The 11,801-nt window shown below is 34.0% G+C and overlaps 1 pseudogene; it reads left to right on the plus strand.

Annotated features, from left to right (window-relative positions):
* The first annotated feature begins 6,924 nt into the window (after nt 1-6,924).
* On the plus strand, nt 6,925-7,041 carry LOC117025374 (uncharacterized; annotated as a pseudogene).
* Nucleotides 7,042-11,801: the final 4,760 nt, after the last annotated feature.

An 11,801-nucleotide genomic window follows, 5' to 3' on the forward strand; every position in this document is an offset into this window, starting at 1 on the left:
AAAGACATATACATTGTCCCTGCACATAAACACAGGTGCATATAAGAAGCTACTTCAAAAGTTCAGTCATGGTGTTCAGGGTGGTCAGGTCAGAAGTAACTGTGATATTAACCTTCTCCTGCTATACAGACCATCCTTCCCTGGGACTTAAGGAAAGATGTATATTTTTTTACATGTTCTACAGATCACACTTCCTGCATGGCTAAGTGATGAGATTTGTTCAAAGGAAGCTGGTTTCCAGTACCCCTGCCACTACTGTCATTCCCACCTGCAGCACAGATGTTCATTCACATGTTCCAAGCTCAGGCTGCCTCTGTCAGAGACAGATTGTACATGTGTCCCTCCCCAAACCCCTTCAGAAAAAAACGATCCCCTCTTTACTCTCAAGGCTCATCCCATTTCCTTCCTCAGACTGACAAATAAAATACCCACAGTTTCGGCCCATATTATCTACAAAATAAACTATCAGACGCCAATTTATTTACCCCAACCTAGCTGGTCAGTCTCACGTATGGTCACTTTGTTTTATATATATATATTCTGTTCTAAACTTATTTCTATTTCTAAATTGTCTCGGGCTTTTTACAATTCATTCTCATTCTTGGAACAAATATTTTATGAGCACTTATTATATGTGCCAAGCAATATCATATCTTAGGCCTAGACAAAACAATAAAAAGTCTCTTCCCACAGAACAGTCTAGGGAGTGTATAAACAAACAAAAAAAAATCACTTTATAAATAGCCATTTGACTTTATAAATAACCATTTAACATTTTATTGATCATTTAACATAGTAAAATTATATTTAACGACATAAAATACAGATGCCAGATAGATAGACAGACAGTAGATTAATAATGTAATGTAGATAAGGATATAGTCTATGATGGGGGTAAAAAAGGAAAATGTGATATTTAAGCCAAGATCAAAAGGTGGTGAGGGGACCAAACCTTGAGGATAACTGGGACAGTACATCCCGGCAGAGCTAACAGCATTTGAAAGCCCCAAAGATCATTCCGGGCATGTTAGAGATAAGCTAACAATGCGCCAGGTTAAGTCAATCCTTGCAGGCCATCGTAAGGACTATTATCTTTAACCTGTGTGAGATGAAAGCCAGTGGAAGGTTTGTGTTGAAAGTGACATGATCTGACTTAAGTCTTATGAGAATCACTGCAGCTGCTGCAGTGAGAATAGACTGCAGGGGGAAAGGTTGTGAATCAGTGCAAGTAATTGGGTGGCTACTGCATGAACAGGTCAAAAAATGACAGAGACTAAGCAGTGTATGTGTTGAATAATGGCTGGATTCTGGATATATTTTTAAGATAGCCAACAAAATTGGTGGATGACTTAGATATGGGCCTTCTTTCCTAAGCTCTACAACTATACATCCAGTTAATGTATTTCTCTTCCATTTCATCCTTCATTTACTCATTCATCATTTCTGAGTCCTTACCATGTGTCAAGCATCATGGCTGCACTGTGGGGAAAGTGAATAATGCATTGTTTCTGAGGCGCTCGCTGTCGATTGGAGCAGAGAGACACATAAACAAAAAACACTCAACATGTATGAATTATAACGACACAGAGAAAGAAGTGACTGACTACACCTGGGAAGATTAGTGACATTTTCACAGAAAAAATGACACGTGAACTGGCGTTTGAAAAATGAGTAAAAGCTGGAGAGTAGGAAGAAGGCTGTTCTCTAATCCATAAAGTAGGGAAGATAGGGGCTTATACTACAGCAATGGCAGAAGGTATGGGGAAGAACAGATGGATTCAAGAAAGATATGATAGGTCAAATAAGTAGAATATGGTAAATTAATTAGGCATTGAGGGAGAGTGTCAGGGTGGAATAAAGAAATTAAACATTTTCTAGTTTTGGTAACCAGGTGGATGATGGCCTCTTTAATCAGGATAGAAAATAAGTTTTGGACAAAGATAACTGTATTGGTTTTACACATGTCATGGGTCAGTTACTTGTATTAGTTCAAATGGAAGTATCCAGAAGGCAAATGTAGAAGCCAGGCTGGTGCTCAGGAAAAGAAAAGGAAAAAAAATACTAAAGAATAAGCATATTAGTGGTAATTAAAGCCATAGCAATGGATGCTATTTACCAGGATGTGTGCCAATACATTTCAAAAAAGAATTCTTCTTATGAAACACATAAATTCATTAACTACACAACTCTCCTCTCATATCTAGGCCCCAAATTGCACAATTGTCATTGGTATCCCATACACTCTGTTTTTGCATGCTTAGCTCCTTTTGTTTTTTTGTTTCTTTGTTTGATTTGTTTTTTAATTCCTGGGTAGTTCTAGTGTATCTCTTTCCTGCATAAACCTTCGTGTTCTCTCTCATGCACATCTACCAAATCCTTCCCAAACCCTACCCCACAATTTTTTATACACCACTTCCCTGTGGAAGCCATTTCAGAACTTCAACCCAGGGGCATTCAAGTCACCAAGTTCTCCTTGAGCACCTTGATTTTGTCATCTGTATAGTGGCCACAATAGTAATAACAACCTAATAGGATCATTGTTAGGATTAATATATTAAAATGCTTAAAAAGATGCCCATTGCATAGTAAATGTTCATTACAGTCTACTAATTAATTATTGCTAAAAAAAATAGCGTGGAATCAATGGTTAACTTGTGATCTTTGGAAACTTTGGATTTGTCTAGAGACAAATCAAATGAGTATGAAATCAAATTCAGCCACTTAATAGTTAGATGATTTGGGTCAAGTTTTTACATATCTCTAGTTTCATTTTTTCATCTGTAAAATTTTTAAAGTGATAGAGATGCATGATACCTACCAGAACACCACATCAGTAATTTTAGATATTTGCTTACTTTAACTTTTAATCTCAAAAATCTTAAAAGATGATTAGGAAGAGAAGTATTCTATTCATCTTTTGTGTTACCTTAATAATCTTTGAAAATTCCTTATATGTTATCTATTCAATAAATATTTACAGCTTTAATAGAGAAAAGGATTTTGTGAAGATTCCATAAATCTAATGTATAGAAGAGTCAGTTTAGTTTACGACAGTTGAGGAAAATTAATCTTGACCATGAATTTTATAGGATAAAGAAAAACTGAAGAAGTTTCTTGGTTCAAATTTCACTTTTTGTAAAGGTCCTTTCAGTTTTAAGTTAACTAGAATGAAAGGAAAAACCTAAATTGGATTTATTACATTAAACTGAGATTCTGCACAGCGTTTACCTAATTTCAGGCAATTTGAGAGCAATGAAGAGATAATTGAGTAACTAAACTGGTAAAATAAGAGACTCAAATCCAAGTTGTTTCTACATGAATTAGTTTCACTTACCATATCCTCTATTCTCACTAAACTTTTAAATGGTACTATACATTTAATATGGATGAAAATCAAATTACATAGATAAAGAGACATTTAAAAACAAATATAGAACAGAAAGAAAGAAACTTCTGGAAGGAAATCATCTGCTAGAAACCCTTCGGAAATAGCAAATTAGCAAGTGGCAAAATGGGAAGAATTATGCTGAGAACTTCAAGTTATTCAATGATCAGGAAAGTTTTTATAAGAACTTATGCCAGGATTTTTAAAATGCTTAGTATGTTTTTCCAATATGTGTGTGTGTGTGTGTGTGTGTGTGTGTGTGTGTGTGTGTGCATGCGTGTGTGTTCTTTAGGAAAAATATGGCTTTAAGGATTTTTTTTTGTATTTTTATTTGAAAAATAATACATGAATATACTAAAAAATAAATAAATGATGCAAATGTTAAAGTTAGTCTCCCTCTCACACCAGTGTTTCCCCCAGTACTCTTTCCCCAGAGTCAATGACTATTTTAAAACTCATGCAATCATGTAAAACCTTTGAAAATTGGGAACAGTCTGTATATAACGTGCAGCCCACTGCTTTTTAAAATTTAACTCTGTATTATTCTATATAATCTAGATTCTTATTAATGGTTGTAAAACATTCATCATACTTCCATATATTATATGGAGCTGTCATAATGTATTTACCTACAAAGGTTCCCTACAGATGGGCGATTGTTGCTTCCTGTTTTTTGCTTTAATAAACAATATTACAGTGAACATTCTTGCTCCCCTCTTGCTATACTTTGTAAGTATAAACTATTGGAATATAATCCTATATAGAATTTCTGTTTCAAAGACTAGGTTTAATTTGGCAGTTATTAGTAACGGCTAAATTGAAAGAATTTGAACAATTTAAAATCCCATTATTTTTATGAGTGAAATTGTCTCGCCATCAACTCACCAACATGTACTCTGACCCTATATTATCAGACATTTGATAATACAATTTATTCCCTGGTTTGTCATTTGGCACTTGAATTAGCTATTGTTTTTATCATACAGAAGTTTTATCATATTTTCCTTTATGAATTTTGAATATTATGTATTATTTTAACACATTTGTTATTACAAGAGTTTTTCTTAATCTCCTAGTTTTCTTCTAGCATTTGTATAATTTTATTTTTAACTTTAATCCATTGATTCAGCTGGATTTTATTTTTTAATAAGGAGTGAGCTCTATTGTTTCTATTTTTCCCCCAAAGAATGAATTAATCATCCCAATACCAATACCATATATTTCTTGTTTACACTGAATAATCTTGTTCTCAGTGGTTTGATATTAATACTACAAACATATTTGAGTATTTGTATGTGTAGCACTGTGATAAGACAATGATGAACACAGACACTATCTTTCCCTCATGAAGTTTAAATTTTAATGGGAGATATTAGGAAAAAAGTAAACAGACAGTAAGGAAAATATTGTTCTATGCAATTTACAATAATAGTGAACAATTACTGAGCATTTACTATGTACTTGACTCTATTTCAGGGGTTGTCACTCTACTGCCCATGGCCAATCCAGTCAGCATCCTGTTTTCACACGGCCGGTAAGCAAAGAGGAAAATTTACATTTTTGAAAGATTGTAAAAACAAAAAAAGAAAAGAAAAAGAAAGAAAGAAAGAAAGAAAGAAAGAAAGAAAGAAAGAAAGAAAGAAAGAAAGAAAGAAAGAAAGAACAAACAATATAAAAGGCAGATCATATATGACTTGCAAAGCCTAAAATATTAGTTATCTAGCCCTTTACAGAAAAGTTTGCCGACTTGAGTATTTCTTATGAGAAAAAGAAAAAGCCAGACAAACAAAGGAAGAGGAAAAATGCCAGGAAGATACAGGTAGTGTGTATCTTGCAGCAATACAACTTTGGTGTATTTGAGGTATTTGAAGATAATCAATGTGGGTAACATGTAACGAGGTGATCTAAGGAAAAGTGGAAATTTTGGAAACACAATAAAGACCAGTTCATGTAACAATTTGTAGACCTTGGTAAGAAATTTTAGTTTCATTAAATGAATATGTGGGAAGTCATTGAAAAACAAGAAGGGGTATGAGGTGAGCTAATTTATGTTAAGATAACTTTTGTGGATGCATGAAGAGTGGAATACAGGAAGGCCCGTTTTGATAGTGCTGCAATAATCCTGGCAAATCAGAGCAAAGAGACAAGGAAATAAAAGGATTTGTTACAGGATTATCTTGGGAATGTGAAGGAAAGGCAACAATGCTTAGGTTTCTGGCCTGAGCAATGAATTGGATGGATGGTGGTACTCTTCACTAATAAGGGTAAGACACAAAGATTTCTGAGGGAAAAATTTAAATGCATGTGTTTGATATTTAATGGTTGAGATGTCATGTGACTCTAAGTAAAAAAAGAGCAGAGTCCGGGGCCCAATGTCTGAGAAGCTCAAGCATGTAGTAGCGATGGACCATGGAAGCCAGGAAAGGAGATGAGACCCAGCAGATACAAGAACAGAAGGAAAGCCAGAAATAAATGGAAACCAAGAGAGGAGAATGTTTGCAGAAGGTGGGCAGAAACATTTGTTGTTGTCGAGTTGGACAGGGAGGACCCAGGGCCAGCATACACCTCTATATCGTAGCCTGAAGGACAGGGCATTACTGATCGTAGCCAGCTACTGAGTGAGTGTCTTATTCCATCACATCCTCCATTAATGGAAAGAGGAATATCAGGGTGTCAGCAGGCAGTCACACAGACCACCAGCAGTGTCTGTTTCTAGAAATTAGGCACTATAATTAATACAACTTTATTAACTAAGAAACACAAACAAGTGAATTTAAAATCAAAATAAACACAAATACTTAGGTAGAAATTTCCCCCTCATAATGATTTTCTGTGAGAGATTCTGGAATATGTCTCATTATCTTCCTCTGCCCTTCCAGTAACACCTCCAATTTACCTGCCTTTTCTGAGTTAAACAGCTTCTTGAATATATAGGCAGCTGGGTGCTGGTGAGGCCTGGGGCTTCATTATGGTCTCAGAGAGAACTGGTGTGATGATTTCCCAAAGAAAGTTTCAGGTTAATGTCAAATTCTGGGAATAGTTTAGACTTCGGAGAATTCTGGGTTACTGGAAATGGACCACCAGCTTCCTATGAGTGTTCTGGTTCTTCTTGGTGAGACCAAGAAAAAGCTAAAAAGATACAGCTACCCTAGCTTCTAAAGATGGGAGACTACTGGCAAGTTTCTCCTGTGTGCCTCCACAAGAGATTGGAGGATTGGAGACCTTCCAATTTAACTTAACATGTCCCCCACCTCCAGCACACACACTCACACATTCTCTCTCTCTCTCTCTCTCTCTCTCTCTCTCTCTCTCTCTCTCTCTCTCTCTCTCTCTCTCTCACACACACACACACACACACACACACAATTTAAAAGTTTGTTTCATTGTATTTTTTTTAAATTAAAGTTTATTGAGTTGACAATGATTAGTAAAGTTACGTAGGTTTCAGATGTACAATTCTGTAATAAATCGTTTAATATCACATTGTGGGCTCACCATCCAGACTCAGTTCTCCTTCCTTCACCATATATTTATTTGATCCCTTGCATGAAAGGAGAGAAGGTTGGCACTCCCCTTGACAAGGATGGAAGAGGCCCTCGGGCCAAACCACACGCGTATGCAGTTAAGGCATTGTGCCACCTACTTCGCTTCATTGTGCTCTAATAGCCGTGCTATTGATGAGATTTCTGATGCCACTCCCATACTTATTCCTGGGCAGTCTTTTTTCCTCCCTGAAATCTTACAGAATTTTCTCTGTGTATTATTACATTGGATGAAACTTGTATTAGCCTTTCAATTTGAAAACTTGTATTTTAGCTCAGGGAAATGTGTCCTAATAGGATTTAAATGATCCCCACCCCTTTATTGTCACTATTCTCTTCTCTTAAACTTCATGCTAGATAAAATTTTATGTTTCTGGATTCATTTTCCAGGTAGCTTTACTGTTTAGTTCTGGTTTTCTCTTTTTGTCCATCTTCTATTTCAGTAGCTATTGCTATCTAATCAACCACCCCAAACTCAGTTACTTAAAACAATAATTATTTATTATTGCTCCAAAGTCTCTGAATCAGCTGGGTAGTGTTTCTGGTCACAGCTAGATTCACATAGATTTCTATCATCATCTGTAGCTACTTACAAGACTGAGGTAGAAAAGGTGCATGATGAGTCTCTAACAACTTTTCACACGTCAGGTGGCAAGGAAGTTATTTAAGATAAATAGGATGTCAAAAGAACTTAACAGCCACGTTGAAGATGCTTCCAATAGCCACCTAAAAATAAGGGTAATAACCACAGTTCATCGAAACACATTTAACATGTTTAAATCCTTGAGTACATAATGATACAAAAAACAAAACAACAACCACAAAAAAAAAAACAAAAAACAGCTAATCAGTTACTTTTGAATGACTCTTTGAAAACTGGGAAATAAAAGTAGAAAACCAAGCATTTATCTTGTCTTTCCTATACAAACTATGTCTCTAGGAGATAAAAAATAATGGCTTAAAGTGACATATCTTTTCAGACAACGTTCCAAAAAATAAATCAAAAAGAAATGGTCAGATTGGAGTATCACCATTTTGCAACTCTTAATGAATTAATGATTTAAATAATGAGCATCAGTGGTTGCTAACATTACTAAAACAACAGACAAACTAGACTATTCAATAGTCTTGTCAAAAAATAAGACTCTTAAGTCCAACTCGGTTTATAGAAAATACAGAGGAACATTTTAAACTACACCATGTGAACACAATCAACAAAGTCCAGACAGTGGGAAAAGCTGTAAGACAAATGCTCCAGTTTCTTCAACAAATAAACTACAAGGGAAAAAAAGAAAATGAGACGGAGGCTAAACTAAATTGCGATATTTAGGGATGTACTCTTGATAATAAATTCATAAAAAAAAGCAAAGAAGTGTTTACCATAAAGTTAGCCTACTGGCTACTCTTAGAGGGAAGGAGGAGTTTGTGTTTGGAGGGAACAAGTGGAAAGGGTCTAGGACTGCCACAAAAATCTATCCTGCACGGGTGAGGGAGGTGTTTCAAGGGTGGTGAGACTATGGTAATTGGTTAAGCTACCTATGTATTTAGGTGCTTAGGTGTTTTCTTTCTGTGTATTGGTATGAAATTTAACAATACAAGAGTTTTTATAAATGCATCCACTAAGTCTTCCATTTCTGATTTGTAATGGGATAGCCTGTATCAGAAGAACACTATCAGGGGCAACTAGAAAAGGCAAATGATGAAAGAGAGAGAGAGAGAGAGAGAGAGAGAGAGAGAGAGAGAGAGAGAGAGAGAGAGAGAGAGAGAGAGAAAAGGAAACAAAAACCTGTTCAAAGGCCGCAGGATTTAAGGGCCTAACAGAACCTGGAGAGAGGGAAAGATTACATTTAGTCCAAATTTCTGCACAAAGCTTTCCTTCCAGGTACTTATTAATTAAGCTAGAAATCAAATAGCATGTACGTAGATAAGTAGAAAAACTGTAACTATTGGAATTGAAGTAATGAACTTTTAAAGAATGCTAAAAAGTTAAAAAAAGAAATCACACTGTATATTAGAAAATATTTTAACTGAATTAAATATCAACAATTGTAAGATGCATCTAAAGCAGTGCGAGGAAGTTCTATAGCTTTAAGTACTTATAAATGGAGGAAGCCTACAGATTAATGTAATCCAAAGGGGAACCCTGGCAATCTACACCAATTAGACCTATCTGTCAGGGACCACTGCTTCCAAAGGGCTGATGGTCTGGCAGGTGTCCTAACAGTCTTGCTGGGAAAGCTCTGCGGAGTCTTGATCTTTTCCAGGATATAAAACAAAAGTGTAATGAAACATTTGAATCAATGGGAAGAAATTTTTCTGGTTATATAGAGTATTTCAGAAAGAGCTGCCTAAGGAAACAAATGGACAAGAGACATTTTCCAATCCTTCCCCACAATTTTCACCAAGTTATGTGCCAGTTGGAATCTTAAACCTTCCATAGTCACCCATCTTTATTCCATAGTACATAATTATTGTGAATCCAAGAACAACAAGATAATAACCCATTTGCATGCAAAATATTGAATTATTACTACAAGCAATCATTGTCTTTAAAAATCTTTTTGTAAAGGAGGCTTATAAACCTTACTTAGTTCATGAGCACTTAAATATTTCTTTGTAGAAATATTCTGTATTGAAACCAGAAGCAATTGTATAGGCAATCATGAAAAACAACATTATTTCTATTCTTAAATATGTATTTAATCTGACCTAGGCAGTCTGAAATGAACTTTTTCTTTTCCTGAATGAGGTCTGTCATCAATTAAACCTAATAATGAGAGCATTAATCTCACAATAGCATTTTTCATTATGCCATTATAAAGTCTACTTAATACCCTTTAGCAGAAATAATTCAATCTTTATTGCTCTTTAATGAGCTCTGAATATTAGCGCTAGTTTGAATTTGAAAAGGCATTAGGGTACAAAAGACTATGGGAAAGAAGAGCCAGCAATAGATGAAGACAGGCTTCTCAGAAGCTAACACCGTAAAAAAGACCTTGATATTTACATACTTGAAAGATGCAAAATGAAAGAGTTTTAAACCTAAGATCCCCAAAAGTAGACAAATATTCCACTGGCAGACAAAACCAGACAGAAGAATCAGCTGCCTCCTCGTGGAACTCCCATTAAACTCTTTGAGGATACCATGATTTCTAATTTCAGCATTAACAGGAAGAAAATAAAATTTAATATTACATAATTATGATAATGATAATTTAATTTTTCCGCCATCTGGATATAAAATTTACAACGTTTGGGATGGTTTAATTAAAACCAAAAATAATGTTTAACATGACTAATGTCAATTCCCTGATGATAGGCTGGCTCATAAAACAAAATCCAGCTACTAGATACGTTAAAGAAGTATATTTAAATGAAGTTAAAAGACAAGTGGAAAATAAATTGCTGTGCAAATATGTAACAGAAAATAGGTAAGCATATTAATATGAGATAAAATGGTATTCCAAGCCAAAAGTAAAAATGAAGATATATACTTTTAAAATGTAATCTGACCAAAAATAATATAGATTGAATATAATTCTAATTAGAAACCATATAGTTTCTTTTACTGCTATTAATAATATTTTAAAATTAATATGGAAAATTGAAGGAGTAAAACTTACCAAAAACATTTGGGGGGAAAAAAGGAATCATAAAGGATTACTTGCCATACAAGATAATTGAAACCTGTTATAAAGTGACCATAATAAAAATGTAAACATAGTATTGGCAAATAGTTTAGTGAAATAAAACCAGAGTCCAAAAATAGATGTACTAGATATGGAAAACAGAGTATTGATAAAAGTACCATCTGAATTTAAAGGGAAAAGATAAATTTTTTAACAAATAATATTGGCATAATTAGCTATTCATCTAAAATAAACGAAAACTCATACATTCTGTTTCATATCATATTTAATATAAAAATAATTCCTCTATAGATTGAAATCTAAACATAATAATGAAGATGTTAAAATAAATGTAAGAGAATATTTGTAAATCTTTCGATGAAGAGTCCTTTAGCAAGATATTAAATTCAAGAGAAAAGACTGATAGATTTGACTACTAAAATATTTGTAATTATAACACCATAAACAAAGTACAAAGAAAAATATAGATAAATAATTTTTGCAAAATATGTGATTAATTTTCTAAGCACCTACAAAATATAAAAATAATAGCAGTCTGATAGAAAAATATGAGCAAACAAATAAAATAACAGAGACACCACTCTATATTCATTTGCTATAAAAAAAAGTTTTTAAAATAACAACATCCAATATTGCTGAGCTTGTGAAAAAATTTTAACAGGCTGATGGAATTGAAATCTTCACAAATAACAAGAAATAATAGGAATTGTCTAAAATTGAAAAGTAAAGAAACATAACTAAATTCAGAACATGATTCTGAACTGAATCATTTTGCTGTAAATGACGTTATTGTCCTTTGAAAAACCAGGATTAGACAGTAGTGTGAGTCAGTGTTAATTTTTTGATACTTAAATAGTTGTATTTTAGTTACATCAGAGAATGACCTTTTTTTGCAGGAAATACAGGATAAAAGTATTTGGAGATATAAGGACATTATTTCAGCACTTAAGTTTTTTGTTCTGTACTTGCAACTTTAAATTTCAAATATTTTTACATAGACACAAAAAACAAATTTTTAGAAGTATATTCTATAAAAGTATAAAAGCAGAATGGACAAAGTTATTTATATGCAGTGAGGATTCGAAAAAATCTATATATCCAGCAAACAGGTAAAATTAATTAAATTATTACACATCCATAATATGCTTTGTAGCCATGCAAATGAATTAACACTGTGTGTTTAATTTCCACATCTGACCATTGATGGCCTTAGAGAGGACCAAT

Source organism: Rhinolophus ferrumequinum, chromosome 7 (assembly GCF_004115265.2).
Source record: "Rhinolophus ferrumequinum isolate MPI-CBG mRhiFer1 chromosome 7, mRhiFer1_v1.p, whole genome shotgun sequence".
NCBI classification, from domain to species: domain Eukaryota; kingdom Metazoa; phylum Chordata; class Mammalia; order Chiroptera; family Rhinolophidae; genus Rhinolophus; species Rhinolophus ferrumequinum.